Source organism: Bos grunniens, chromosome 2, assembly GCF_055505025.1.
Source record: "Bos grunniens cultivar Pamir isolate PY7600 chromosome 2, Bosgru_T2T1.0, whole genome shotgun sequence".
In the NCBI taxonomy this organism is placed as follows: Eukaryota; Metazoa; Chordata; class Mammalia; order Artiodactyla; family Bovidae; genus Bos; species Bos grunniens.
Window position 1 is genome coordinate 97006359 of NC_141166.1, and position 15599 is coordinate 97021957.

Consider the following 15599-nt stretch of genomic DNA (forward strand, 5'->3'; position numbering starts at 1 on the left):
GCTTTTGTTATTCCTTTTAGAAACTGAGGCACAGGAAGGTTAGCAACTGTCTCAAGGTTTTTCATATAGCAAGTAAGAGAACCAAGTTTCAGTCCCAGGCAATCTGATTCCAGCATCAAAGTGCTTAATCACACACAATAATACCTCTCTAAAATTCTTACTTTGTTACACATATTTATCAAATCTTCATTTCAAATAGACTTTTCTGAGTGGAAAGAGGAAGCAAAGGAGAGCTGCTCAAAAATGTTAGAAGCAAATATCCTGTTGTGTTCACTAAAAAAAATTTTTCACTGCCTTCACAAGTACAAAGAAATGTGTCCCCATTCAAATATAACACCAAACTGGGTGTTCCAGAAATGGATTTCAACTCAGAATCTTCGATTGATCATAGAAAAAAGACTTGGGAGAGCCTAACTGGAAAAGGTCCGTTTTCATTCCAATCCCAAAGACAGACAATGCCAAAGAATGCTCAAACTACCGCACAATTGCATTCATCTCACACACTAGTAAAGTAATGCTCAAAATTCTCCAAGCCAGGCTTCAGCAATACGTGAACCGTGAACTTCCAGATGTGCAAGCTGGTTTTAGAAAAGGCAGAGGAACCAGAGATCAAATTGCCAACATCTGCTGGATCATCGAAGAAGCAAGAGAGTTTCAGAAAAACATCTATTTCTGCTTTATTGACTATGCCAAAGCCTTTGACTGCATGGATCACAATAAACTGTGGAAAATTCTGAAAGAGATGGGAATACCAGATCACCTGATGTGCTTCTTGAGAAACCTGTATGCTGGTCAAGAAGCAATAGTTAGAACTGGCCATGGAACAACAGACTGGTTCCAAATAGGAAAAGGAGTACATCAAGGCTGTATATTGTCACCCTGCTTATTTAACTTATATGCAGAGTACATCATGAGAAACGCTGGGCTGGAGGAAGCACAAGCTGGAATCAAGATTGCTAGGAGGAATATCAATAACCTCAGATATGCAGATGACACCACCCTTATGGCAGAAAGTGAAGAACTAAAGAGCCTCTTGATGAAAATGGAAGAGGAGAGTGAAAAAGTTGGCTTAAAGCTCAACATTCAGAAAACTAAGATCATGGCATCCGGTCCCATCATTTCATGGCAAATAGATGGGGAAACTGGAGAAGGCAATGGTGACCCAATCCAGTACTCTCACCTGGAGAATCCCATGGATGGAGGAGCCTGGTAGGCTGCAGTCCATGGGGTCGCTGAATCGGACACGACTGAGCAACTTCACTTTCACTTTTCACTTTCATGCACTGGAGAAGGAAATGGCTACCCACTCAGTGTTCTTGCCTGGAGAATCCCAGGGACGGGGGAGCCTGGTGGGCTTCCATCTATGGGGTCACGCAGAGTCGGACACGACTGAAGCAATTCAGCAGCAGATGGGGAAACAGTGGAAACAGTGGCTGACTTTATTTTTGGGGGCTCCAGAATCACTGCAGATGGTGATTGCAGCCATGAAATTAAAAGACCCTTGTTCCTTCTAAGAGAAGCTATGACCAACCTAGACAGCATATGCAAAAGCAGAGACATTACTTTGTCAACAAAGGTCCATCTAGTCAAGGTTATGGTTTTTCCAGTAGTTATGTATGGATGTGAGAGTTGGATTATAAAGAAAGCTGAGCGCCTAAGAATTGATGCTTTTGAACTGTGGTGTTGGAGAAGGCTCTTGGGAATCCCTTGGACTGCAAGGAGATCCAACCAGTCCATCCTAAAGGAGATCAGTCCTGGGTGTTCATTGGAAGGACTGAGGTTGAAGCTGAAACTCCAATATTTTGGCCACCTAATGCAAAGAGCTGACTCATTGGAAAAGACCCTGATACTGGGAAAGATTGAGAGCAGGAGGAGAAGGGGACAACAGAGGATGAGATGGTTGGGTGGCATCACCGACTCAATGGACATGAGTTTGTGTCAACTCCGGGAGTTGATGATGGACAGGGAGGCCTGGCATGCTGCGGTTCATGGGGTCGCAAAGAGTGGGACGCGACTGAGTGACTGAACTGAACTGAACTGAATTTAAACAAATGGATTTGAGCTAAACACAAAGCTCAAATTAATGGTACAACCTAGAAACGCTCGCTGAAAGGCTAAATCTTTGGATTTTTATACTATTTGGAAGAGGAGTGGGTTCTGTTAATAGGACAGACTTTGTGCAACATATGTTAAGAAAAAATTTGGAAGCACTTAAAAAATACAAGTTGGAAGCTCGATCCTGTGAAAAAAAAAAGAGGGGGGAAAATCCTTAAAATATTTTGAAGCTTTTAGGAGAGTCAATATTAAAATTAGTACGAATATAGAGAAAGGGCTTTCTGAGTCGAGTGGCTGTTGTTTTCCTAAATGTCAGCATGGAAACCCAAACAGACAGAGGTGAGTTAGGTCCCTGGAAAGACTGACTGGGAAAGCTGAGTGTTAAGTTTGTGACGTGGCTGATGGCAACCAAAAATTGTCAAATGCATGATGACAAAGTGTTTCCTGGAACTAGGGGCTGCTTCAAGGCATATAAACAAGGGTAATGTTGTGGGGGCCCATGCTTTAAATCAAGACAGGATCTATATGTGGCAATATCACCAGCTGTTTGAACAATGTTCCCAGAGAGGTTTCTGGAATTTAGAAACCATTCATAGATAGTTTGAGCTGAGCTTTATACTGAATTGACAGTCTGCATATAGCAGAGGAAAATACCCAACTTTAAGATATAACTTGCTCTCTGCTTTTATTTTGACATAATGGAAGATAACCAATTTTAAAACATAACTTCCACTCTGCTTTCATTTTAATGTCATAATCTTGAAAATATAATACTTGGCTCTTAACAGAGAGTAGGACTTAACTTCATGACAGCTTTTAGAATTTACCCTGAAAATCATATTTCATTGAGCTTTTAACTTTAATTCAAGATAATTCCCTCTAGAGGTATGACCACCCACTCCAAGGAAAGCAGAAAAGTGAATTTGAGTTCAAAGTTATCGTCTGATCTGACCCTTGGTTGTCTCATCTATAAAAAGGAATGTTTGGTCTAAACCCCCTGTAAGTTTGTGGGGGTTTTTGGTTTTTAATCTTCATAATCAAATTCAGATGTTGTTGATATGACCTCCCTAGAGTGACTATCAGTTTCAACAGAAGAGAAGAGAAGCCTAGGGGGATAAGAAAAGATTATGTGTGTGTATCAGACACACCTACCCATATAATACTTTTTTTTGGTAAAGCAGTATTTTATTATTCTTTTAAAAAATATTTATTTATGTGGCTGCAGTGTGTAATAGATTCGGCATGTGGGATCTTTAGCTGTGGCATGTGAGCTCTTAGTTGTGGCACATGGGATTCCCCAACCAGGGACAGAACCCTGGCCCCCTGCATTGGGAGTGCAGAGTCTTAGCCACTGGACCATTGGGGAAGTCTCTATAATGCTCTTAAGTGAATATGATGCTCAAGAAATTTACAACCCTGTAAACTAAATAAGACCTCTCTGTAAAAACCAGAAAAGAAACTTACCTAGCTTTCCAAAGATGCTTCTCTAGAACATTATTCTCCCCATAGAGTAAGAAAAGCACTTTGCAGACTTCCTAAAACATCAGCCTAACTAGAGTTGTGGCTTCTTCTAAAGTCTTGAGTATTTATGGCTCACACGTCACTGTTTAGGTTACCATTTACCAGAACAATGAAGTGTTTTTGTTTAAAAGTCTTTCCCCTCAAATTAAACAGAGATGAAACTGAATCAACAATGGAGTTCTAGAAGCTGACAAACTGAAAATATCAATAAGCTATTAACAACATGCTCTGTCTAAGGATACTAGGAAGTTGCATCGATCCTGAATTCTTAAGAGAAAAAGACCTTTAGATCAGAATGCAGGCCTTAAGAGGGCCTGAGAGATCTGCCCTCTTAGCACAGTAGGCACCACGTCAGTCTCATAATCTGAAGAGGGGCTGAGAGGAGCCTTAGCCTAATCGTGTTTTTTTCCCCTTACAAACGCTTTCTGATTATGCTCAGCAACTTGGCCGTGCAACAGTTGCATGTTGTCTGTATACTATCTCCTAACCCTTTTGTAAAATGGAAATTTGTTTAGCAAGGGGCACTAGTGCTCAGAAAGCAGACCAGCAGAGAGGTCTGATGGCATGCAAAAATTCTTTTATTTGTCATTATACTGGGGTTAGGGGAGGGCTCTTTATATTTGGGCCCACAGAACAGCCACCTCCATGAAACTTTTAACTAACCCAATAGACTTTAGATTTTATGGTGATGATTGTGCAACTTTGTGAATATACAAAAAAAACAGTGAATCGTACACCATAAATGGATAAACTGTGTCTCAACAAAGTTGTTCTAAAATGTTTTATAGTGTGTAGAGTCACACTTGAATACAGGTTCTTGAATCTTAGCCCAAAGGGCCGAATCTCTGGATGTTGAGTTCAGGCAACTCTGCTTTAAACATATATTTCAGGTGACTTGGATGAGATGACTCAAGGGCCACACTTTGACGGAAATCTAAAAGAAGTGATGTATTTTGGTATTTCCTCTAAACAAGAAAAGAAATCCCACAAAAGTTCAGAATGATCAATAATCAGTAAACAAGTAGTATAACCATCCTTAAGCAATTGTAAATTTGACTCAGTTCATAACTCCCCATTATGAATATGAATATTATCAGTACTGTAGTGACTGTGATAAATTTTTATTGGAACTAGGTCAAGATAACTTATATGAGCATTTGTCAAGTCACAGAAGAATTTTCAGTACATTTTCTTACTGAATCCTCACAAAGACCCTATTGAGTTGTAGGAGCTATAAAAGCCATCTGTCTTCTACAGATGAGAAGGTGGAGCTTCAACAAAGTTAAATGTTTTGCCCCAGACACCTAACTGATAACTGACCAATCTGCTTGGATACCAGGTCTTCTTTTTTTTAATTAATTTTTATTGGAGTATAGTTGCTTTACAATGTTGTGTTAGTTTCTGCTGTACAGCAAAGTGAATCAGCTATATGTATACATATATCCCCTCTTTTTTGGATTTCCTTCCTATTTAGGTCTCCACAGAGCATTGAGTAGAGTTGCCTGTGCTATACAGTAGGTTCTTGTTAGTTATCTATTTTATACATAGTGGTGTATAAAGTCAATCCCAATCTCCCAATTCATCCCACCCTCCCTTGCCCACTTTGGGGATACCAGATCTTCTGACTCCTGTTCAGCACTCTTTTCAGTATAAAAATCTGTCTAAAGATGCTTCTTCAGCATCTACCAGCATGGCCTGCATCTAACCTTTAGAAGCTATTTTTTGAGCACATTTATGAAGTTTCTATTGTTAATGATTTTAAGAAACAGTATATCATTGTTTTCTATTTGTATCACTAAAAGAAATTGCACAATTTAACACATTTACCTCCAATTTCTGTAACTGTGCTATGCTTAGTTGTATCTGGCTCTTTGTGACCCCATGGATTGCAGCCCACAGGCTCCTCTGTCCATGGGGATTCTCCAAGCAAGACTGCTAGAGTAGGTTGCCATGCCCTCCTTCAGGGGATATTCCCAATTTCTGTAACATTTTTGTCTAAAAAACTGGATTAATGTATATCTGTAGTGGGGAGCATATGTAAATGTGTATGTGTGTTTGTGTGTGTGTGTGTGTTGAAAGAGAGAGAGAAAAGGGGTAGATATTTATTGTGTTTTCATATGTTTGTGGAAAGAAACATGAAATATTCTAATGTGAATTAGAATAAAATTAGAATTATTTTACAAATACAAAATAGAATTATTACTTTGTATGTGAACTGTTTAAAGAAACTAATATTTATTGGATAACTACTATGCTATAAATCTACTTCCTTCCCATCACCAACCCCCATCCCCCAACCCCTTGTTCATTTATTTTATTTAATAGTTATTTATTTGACCAGACTGTGGCATACTGGATCTTTGATCTTCATTGTGGCCTTTGAACTCTTAGTTGTGGCATGGGGGATCTAGTTCCCTAACAGGGATTAAACCTGGGCCCCCCGCATTGAGAACTCAGATCTTAGCCGCTGGACCACCAGGAAAGTCCCTCCATTTCTTAAAGATATGCATTGGGCTCACTGCCTACTCCACCCAGGCCTCAACCTTCTTCTTGAGGTGAATTAATGTCCCTGTGGAAGCCCAAATATTTCAAGTTTTTCAGTTTCTTAAACATCTCATCTTTATTAACCACTCTTCACTCTTTCATATCTTTGTTGTCTCCCTCTCTTCTGACTCCATATTTTCACTCAAACATACTGAAACTTCTTCTACCTTAAAATAAAAAATAAAACAAACTTTCTTATCCTTGATTCTCTTTAGTCTATCATTCTTTCATTTAGTTGCTCAAGTCAGAAACTTTGGAATCATTTATTCCTTTCTTTTCCTTATCCCTCTTGTCCAATTGATTATGAAAGTTCTGCCAAACCCACTTCCTCAATATCTCTTCATTAATTCAGTTTTCTCCTTCTCTATTTCCAATACAAAGTCTCAGAATCAGTGTTGTCCAATAGAACTACTACTGACAAAAAGTAAAAAGAAAGTAAAATTAATTTTAATGATCTATTTTACTTAATCCAGTATATAAAAATATTTTCAACATGTAGTCATCATGAAAAAAACTTCTAAAAAAAAAAAGAAAAAAACTTCTAATGAGATATTTTACCTTCTCAATTTGCATTAGCCATATTTCAATAGACATATGTTGCTAGTAGCTACTATATTGTAGAATGCAACTCTAGATCATCATTTCTTGCCTGAGTCTATTATTCCATTGCTTGAGAGCAGAAGGAAGCTTCCAGTGGTTTCCTGCTGGGACCCACTCCATATGCTCTATAATCTAAGGCCAGAATGCTTTTTCTAAAAATAAAACTCGTGTGTTTTCTCTCTGTAGAACTCTGCATGTTTTCTCACAGCTCTCCATGGTCCTAGGATATTTACAAGACTCTGTGTAAAGTAGACCTTGTCTACTTTCCAGCTTCCTTCTTGTCATGTTCCACAACATAGCACACACACCCCGCTAAATATATTCCATTCCTGAAAGGTTTATGATCCTCTTGGCTTCGAGGTCATTTTGTACTCTGTTCCTCCTACTTAGTTTGTTCTTCATCTTCCTTATCCCCCGACCCCCATCCTCACTAGGCTAACCGCTACTCATACTTAAAGTCTGAGTAGCTTTAAGTATGAAATCTTCCCTGATCCCCTGGTCTGGATTGTGTGTTCCTCTTTTGTGCTCACATTAGTTCCTTCTACCATAGCCTTTATTGTATAATCAATGCTTTCTTTATGTTTGCTGCTTCCTCAGTTATTACCTCTAAGTACAGTTAGCTTGGGGGCATTGCTAACTTTGTCACTTTTTTAGCTTCAGTTCCAGGCATAGTGCCTGACATATGGTATGTGATCAATAGATGCCCACTGAGTCAATGAATACGTAAATGAGTAAATATGATCTTTTTTTAAGACCAGAAAAGAATAAAAGAATAATCTTTCCTATTTGCAAACTTTTTTGTGATTAAAGGTAGTTGTGTCTCTTGTCCTTTCTTGATTCCTAGGATCTCATAAATTTCCAGATGAATTTGCTTCAAAAGAAATAGTTTCTTTAAGTTTAGGTATTAAAAGTAAAGAGCTTGACAGACCTCTTTCACTAGAAAACAAGAAAACTTCCCAGAGAGAGTAACTGTGAATCGCATGGCATATATTAGAAGAATTAAAATTTGATTTCTGTGAAATAACTGCTATTAAAGTTAACCAATGACTTCCATGTCACTAAATCTGAGGGACATTTTATATCTTTGAAATTTTACCTGATTTCTCAGGTGCCAGTATTTTTAAACTTAACTCTGTATTGAAACATTCTTTTCTCATTGGGATCCCTGAAATCTTACTATGGTTTTCCTCTGTATCGCTGGCTGTTCCTTTTCATTCTCCTTTCTCAGTCTTTACATATTAGGGTTTCTCAAAGCCAGACCCTCAGTTCTTTCTTGTCTCATTCTCTGCTCTCTCCCTAAATAGTTTCATCCAATCCATGATTTTGTTTTGTCTACACTAGTGTTTCTCAAATATATATCTCAACACAAAACCTCTCTTTTGTCTCCAATTCATCATCTAAGTATCCATTTAAAATTCCATTTGAGAGAGATGAATTATCCCAATTTGAACAGAATAAAAATGGAATTAATGACTATCTATAAAGTTCACTCTCCCTCCCATGTTTTCTGTTTCATTGAATGACACCATGATGCATGTAATTTTTCAAGCCAGAATACTGGGAATTATCTTTGACACCTCCTTTTCTCATAATCCCAATTTTCAATATATCTGTAAGTAAATCAATAGTGAATTAATATCAGAGATATTTTGCATTAACAAATATGTACAGAGTCCTTAACACATATATTACATATTTTATATTATTATTGTATTCATGCAATATATACATCTATATTTGCAACACTATGGAATTCTTTCTGAAGCTCCACGTAACATTTATCTAAATGCTGTTCATTCCCTTATCCTTGTAACAGTTATTAGAAACATTCATTTCCCTATCTGTGTAACAACTGTTTGTTCCTTTCTACATCACAGGAAATCATTGCCTTTCATTCTCCACTTTTCCTCTTTTGTGCATCATCTGTTTTATTTTTCCAATCAGTTATGCAATCTGTATGTATAACTTCTTATTGTAACATTAATCCTATTCCATTGCTAGCCCATTCTATTTCTTTACACCCCCTCTTTTAAAGCTTTATTGAGGTCTAATTTACATATCATAAAACAACCGTTTTAACTGCCAGACTAAGTATTATAATTTTGGTTAATTTTATTGAGTTGTGCAACAGTCACCATAATCCAGTTTTAGAATATCCTTTAGAATATCTTCATCAGTGCAATAGAATCCTTTATGTCCATTTACCCTTAAACAGCCTTTCTACCAATTTCCCACTTGACATTGCAAAGCCAGGATGTATTATGTGCCTCAGTAGAACTCAGTGAGTGCTTGATGCTATGGGGAGTTCATATAGAATAAAATATGATACCTAATCTCCAGGGGACTAACTAGTTGGTAAAATAAGACCTCAGTCAGAGGACTCCACAAGAGAATATATACCCTATTTCCAGCTTTTGTGAATAGGCCAGTATAAGACTATAGGGATTCCTGTGGTTGAGCAGATAATTTAAGTTTGGAAAAATCTTTCATATCCCATACAGATAAAATTTTTTTTTCTCCCTGTAGGCCTATAACACCCTTTCTGAAACTGACCATTGAGTTTCCAGAAGTATGGGCTTTCTGTAACATCTTTTCTCCCTTAAATGTCATCTTAAATATGTACCTCCTTCTGTTTCCATCTATTTGTAACCAGAATCTAAATTATAGAATGTGCATCTTTCCAAGTAGAATCTAACACTGTTCAATAAATACTTCTAATTCTAAATGCAAATTATGATCATTGTCATTTTTCACATTAGGGGTACTTATTGAAAAGAGTAATGTTTATTAGCTGTCTCTGAATTAAATGTAACCAGTAGTTTTTTTGGCCCTTGGGTTGTTATTAATGATAATTAACTGTGGTGATGAAGAATAACTAATAGTTATGACCCTGAGAAGCAAAAGAATGTATTTCAAAGAGCTGCCTGTTCCTTTAGGTGTTGAGTAAAGCACTCCTTTTTCATCCAGGAAGCCACAAGCACAGGGCATTCCCAGGTGCCAGGTGTAGATTCTCCACTCCTATTCTTTCTTAGTCTCATCTTGAGCCCTTCTAATGGCCAGCAAATCAGCAGGGACAGCTGGTTGGAAGAACTCATTCATGTGATATGGGGGTGGTTAGAGGAGACAGGATATGCAAGGGTAAGGCATGTTTGTTTTTAGCACTTGAACACCTGCCTCTACCAGCTTTATTTTATATGAAGGAAAATAGGGAGGAGAAGTTGGACTGAGATAGTTTCTTTCATCCTCTAGCAATGCCAGCTTCCCAATGTGGGAGTCCCTGGGCAGTGAGTAGTCCTCTACTGTCAGAATTTTAGAAAGCTTGGCTGCTCACATAATTGGGTGAAGATCTTGAGAAAGCATGTACTTGAACACTACGGTTCTTTACCTTGGCTGCATATTAGAATCACCTTTTAAAATTCCTATGCCCAGACCACTCTCGAACCAATTAAATAAGTATATTTAGGAATGGAATTCAAGCATCAGAGTTTTTTTAAAGCCTGCCAGGTACTTTCAATCTACTGCCAAGTTTGAGAACCACTGGACTGGCCACAGACATCTCTTGGGTTTTTCCCCGGTTTTATTGAGATATAATTAACATATAATATTGTACTAGATTCAAGTGCATGACATGATTTGATATATGTATATCTTGTGAGATGACTAACACAGTAAGGTTAGTTAAAACCATCACTAGACATCTGTTGTTGTCATGAAAAAATAGACCTTAAGTACCAGCTCTTGGGCTTAGCTGCTGCTGCTGCTAAGTCACTTCAGTCGTGCCCGACTCTGTGCGACCCCATAGATGGCAGCCCACCAGCTCCCCCGTCCCTGGGATTCTTCAGGCAAGAACACTGGAGGGGGTTGCCATTTCCTTCTCCAATGCATGAAAGTGAAAAGGGAAAGGGAAGTCGCTCAGTCGTGTCCGACTCTTAGCGACCCCATGGATTGCAGCCTACCAGGCTCCTGCGTCCATGGGATTTTCTAGGCAAGAGTACTGGAGTGGGGTGCCATCGCCTTCTCCAGGGCTTAGCTGCACCTTGGAATAACCTGAAAGTTTAAAAAGGTACTGATGCTTACATCCACTCCTAGCAATTCTGACTTCATTGGTTGGGAGTGGGCTCGAGCAAGTATCAGCATTTTTTCCAAGACTCTTGTAATTCTAATGTGTGGATAGGAGTAAGAACTGCTGCTTGGACTGGGAACAAGCACCTTAACTTGTCAACTTGGAGGGAAAGATGCTGTATACCTGCTGGACAAAGATTGCCAGGAGCTGAAGCAAGAATGTGAAAGGAAATATGGAAATCGTACCAGAGATAAAAGTCACCTGCCTCAAAGTGGGGGTGTAAGGTTGATTGTTATGAATGGGAGGGGAGTGTGCACGATGTGTGACAGAGAGACTGAAAATGAGGAAAATTTGTCCCCAACCAAGAGAAATGGGAAGGTGGAAGATAGAAGTGTCTTTTTAATACTGCATGATTTTGGACACTTGTTCAGCCTATCTTCATCTGTAAGCAGAGCAGGGGCAGTCTTATTTGCATACAGAATAAATGGGATCCGAGAAGTAGTCCCTAATTTAAAGTGTGCCATATATCTCATCTTTCCCATCCACTACAGTGGCTGAAAAAGCCATCTTTCTCTTGGGTTATGCCAGGCCAGTAAATCGATTTCACATCCTCTCTTGGCTTTAGAGCTTGACTTCATTTTCTTTACCCAATTCACCAAGTTATGTCCTGGACTGGTAGAATAAATAGGAGTGAACAATTTAGAAAGAGCCTTCTTGAGGCTTAGCTCTGAACCTTAAGAACAAAGGTTCTTGCCTAAGAATGAAGTCCCAGAAAGGAAGTGCCTCAGATGATGGAGAAGTAAGTCTTAATATGAGGAAGGGATCCTAAAGAGGATGTCAAGGTGCGGTCACCAAAGGCAAACATGCTTCCTTTACAACTAACTGAATACTACACTTGCCATTTGCATTGGTGAAAACCCTGGTTGGTAAAAACTGGTTCTCTGTTTCTTGACTCAGTTAGCTGAAGAGGTTCATGTTCTAGTGACTCTGGATGGAAAGCAGGGGTTGGTTTGGAAATGTTTCAGTTTGGAGCAGAGCTCCTTAATGACGGTTCAGTGATGTGGCTTTTATCTTTTTTTAAAGACATTCTGCATTGAAGTTGTATTAAATCAGTATGTGGCTTGTTCTGACTTGTTCTCATTAAAAACAAAATCTGATCATGAATTTGAGCCATTATTTGTTGAAATTACTGTAAGCAAACACAGTAACTTATTTTTAATCTAGGACTTGATTATGAAACTTGTGGTTTACCCAGAGTTATTTTGAAACTTCTGCTTTTCTGCTCTGGCTGTTGGCCTGCTGACTTTTCAGTTTACGAGGGGCGCTCTACTGCAACGGAAAACTGGAAATTCTAGGCCCTCACCGTGTGCCCTTTGGGTCAGCCTTACAGGTCATCTAAAGCCCAGCTCCCCCGACACAAAATCGCTCCCCTGTTCTTTCCCATCAGGGCACCCGAGGCTTTTCCCACTCAGCCTTCACTTCTTTGGGGTGGTATAAGTTTAAACTGCACTGGAAAGGATCAAACACATCATTTCATTATAAGGTAAGTTAGTCCAACGTATTACCCAGCACTCATATTTCAGAGAGAGAGAGGTTATTTCAAGGAAACACGACTGGAGTACATTTCTTCCTTTGGGGCTGGGAGTAGGCTAAGAGATTAGGAAGAGTTCAGAGGACACAATGAAGTAGTCTTAAAGACTTACGTTTCTATCACAGCGTATCAGTCAGATGGGTCCAAGGTGTAAATACCGGCGAGAAAAGAGCATCATGAGGAGGTATCTCCCATCGACCTTATCATTTATGTAAAATTAAGCTACAAAGAGGATGTTGGTGTCGTTTTCTTTCAGTTTGGACCCCACATAAAAAGCATGCTGTGAAGTCATTTTCTCCTCCAAGAGTTGGCTGTAACCCCTACAAAGCCAGTTTATGGGGATTTGGCGTGAACATGTTTTCCTGAGATGTGGGTTTGTTTTGGTGGGGGAGGAGCGGCTGTACAGGTAAATCCGAAAGATTTTCGGCTGTGCACAGAAGGTCCCCACCGCTCTGCTTCAGGAGCAGGTCTCCTTTGGCGCCAGGACAGCGCTTGCGGCGATTCCCGCCTGCTCCCTCGTACCCAGTACTAGGGGCTCTTCTCCGCAACAAAGCGCCGGATGCACCCCCACCTCCGCGTTCTGCAGCGCCTGCGCAGTAAGCCGACGGAGGCGTCGGGCTCGGCCTGGCACTCTGTGCTGGGACGTCCCGCCCCGCCGCTCGGCAGGGTGCAGGGTGTCAGTTCGGGCTCCAGGCGCCCGGCAGGAGTGCTCGAGAGCCAGTCAGGTTTGCGTCCCACAACGCTGGCTGCATGGAGTTCTGATACATCCCAGAAACAGTTTCTAAAGGAAGTGGCAAAAGTAGAAAAGAAGATGCCGCGGAAGCTTTCACCAAAATAAAGTCTTGAAACTTAACCAGAGTCGTCGGTCTGGCGCTAGCCTGAATGAATGCCTATAACAGAAAGGGATCCCTTGGCTGGGGGATGTAGCTCAGTGGTAGAGCGCGCGCTTCGCATGTGTGAGGTCCCGGGTTCAATCCCCGGCATCTCCAACCAGCCCAGGGTGTTTTTTTTTTTTTTTTTTTAACCCATATAATAGTAAATGTATGTCCTATTACATTTCACATGTGTACTCTAGACGCCCCAAAAATATATAAAAGAAAGTCTCGAAAAATATGGCACGCCTCAGGGAATCAGCCGTTTTAATTGCTCCAAGAGAAACCCAAACGGGAAATTATGCTCGTCATCTTTATTTGCATAAAATGACCATTCCTAACTTACTAATGAACTCGTTTTGAGGAGCTGAGACGTGTGGCAAAAGGGAAAACATCATATTGCATTGGCCGGGAATCGAACCCGGGCCTCCCGCGTGGCAGGCGAGAATTCTACCACTGAACCACCAATGCTCTTCCTGTAAGTTGTTTCCCACACCTTACTAGAGTAGATTTATCAATGTGCAGTGAGTTTTCTGTTACAGAGTGAAGTCCTTAATTCAACTTCAGAAAAAGCAATGGAGTCTTTTAATTAAATAACTATAAACATTGAATTAACATTTACCAAAAAAACTCATTATACCTAGTTCTGTTGAACCTTGAGAGGAGGTTCTGTCTTCTGAAGTTGTCCTCGGTGAATGAGGCAAATAAAAATTTTATTAATATGTAGACACAAAATTACATAATTACTTAGTTGTGTGTTCAGATGTTTAGATGTTTTAAAACAACCACTCCTGTTTTACTTTTCTTATCTTAGCTAATTCAGGCAAATACATGGGGTATTTGTCAGGGGTTGGGAGTAGGATTGACGGAGCAGTGAAGGCGAACTGGCGCTTAGATCCAAGTATATTGGAACTATGCGATGTGAGCAGGCATCTTTGGAACGTTGGTGATTCTTGACAAGTGACCTAGAATCTGTAAGATGTCCCTTCTTTGATAGTGAGAAACTTGATTCCAGGACTCTTTTATACTCCACAGTATGAGTTACCCTTTGTTTCCGCGGAAAGTAAAATTGCAAACCATACAGTGAAGTTATATGAGGAGGAGAAAGTAAAGTGAAGGAAATGCATTCATGGAAATGAATCTAAACATAAGATAGAAGACTCTGGACTTAGGCATTATTGCCCCTTTATCTCTGAGAGGGAAGTTCCCAGCAATTTATAGGATCTTTGAAGGCCAAAAAGAATTTGGGGGGAAGGGGATGACTGAGAAATAACAGTAAGCACATAGCGGTCGCTGTGTGCTGGGCCGTGTAAGTACATTACACGTGAACTTCAACCCAGTGAAGTGGGTGTTCTCATTACTTCAGCTTAGCAAAGGAGAAAAAGTGAGGCTGTCAGAGTCAAGGTGGGAACACAAGTGGTATCATGCTTAGTATTTCGTTGCTTAGCCACTCTCCTGCCTACAACAGAATAAAACACTGTGTAGTTACACCAGAATTATTTCCTGTGTAGCTCAGGAATATTGTGTATCAAGACTGGGGTTAAAGAAAGAACATAACAAACTGCTGAAATAAGGTGAGACTTCTACATCAAGATTTATTTTTAAGCATTTTTTTAAGTGGGTGCATACAAAGCAAAATTTGAAGACAAATACAATACAGAATTATAAAGATGTAAGAGATAACAAAGAGATTAAGGAATAAAGAAATCTAGACTACAGTCTTAGTAACATATGGGGGAGCAAGTGAAAATCATTTTACTTTTTAGGATCTCAGTTCCTTAAAATAAGAGAACTAGAGGAGAAATGAGGTTTTAAAATTGCATTCCAGAAGTGTCTCAGGGCCACTAGCCAGCACAGGAGGGGTGGGGTGGGGATGGGGCATGTTGGGGGAGTGGGGGGAGCTCACCTTCTTTACCTGGCTTCCACACTTCACCAGCTCATTTATAACCTCTCCCGTTTATTTGCATTTGTTTGATGGCTTACAAGTCTGGAATAAAAAACGTTGAAAAGCCCTCAACTGGATGACGTAAGTTCATCTGAACTCTGAAATGTTATGATTCAAAATAAAAAGGCAATCTAAAACTTCATGAGAAACACTACAAATTTAAAAATTTAAACAGGTGGCAGGAATCAAATAAGAAGTATGATCTAATGGCAAACATTATTAGTGACCCACCAATGACTAGTTTACTTTTTTTCTTCCTGAAAGTCTACCTAGCTCCAGGGACAAATTGTGTGCATTAAGCCAGTTATTCCATTCCCCTTTCCAAGGATTGAGCTGGGATGGGTTTGTGACAGTTCCTGCCAGTGACAGAAAGAATGGTCAGCCAGGGGCTTCTGGGAAAGCTGGTGT

The 15599-nt window shown here is 39.8% G+C and overlaps 2 non-coding genes across 2 annotated transcripts; one reads left to right on the plus strand and one right to left on the minus strand.

Annotated features, from left to right (window-relative positions):
* Positions 1–13291: 13291 nt before the first annotated feature.
* TRNAA-CGC (transfer RNA alanine (anticodon CGC)) lies at positions 13292–13363 on the plus strand. The gene has a single exon. It is a non-coding gene; the product is annotated as a tRNA-Ala (tRNA).
* A 283-nt stretch (positions 13364–13646) lies between these two features.
* On the minus strand, positions 13647–13717 carry TRNAG-GCC (transfer RNA glycine (anticodon GCC)). The gene has a single exon. It is a non-coding gene; the product is annotated as a tRNA-Gly (tRNA).
* Between the last annotated feature and the right edge of the window lie 1882 nt (positions 13718–15599).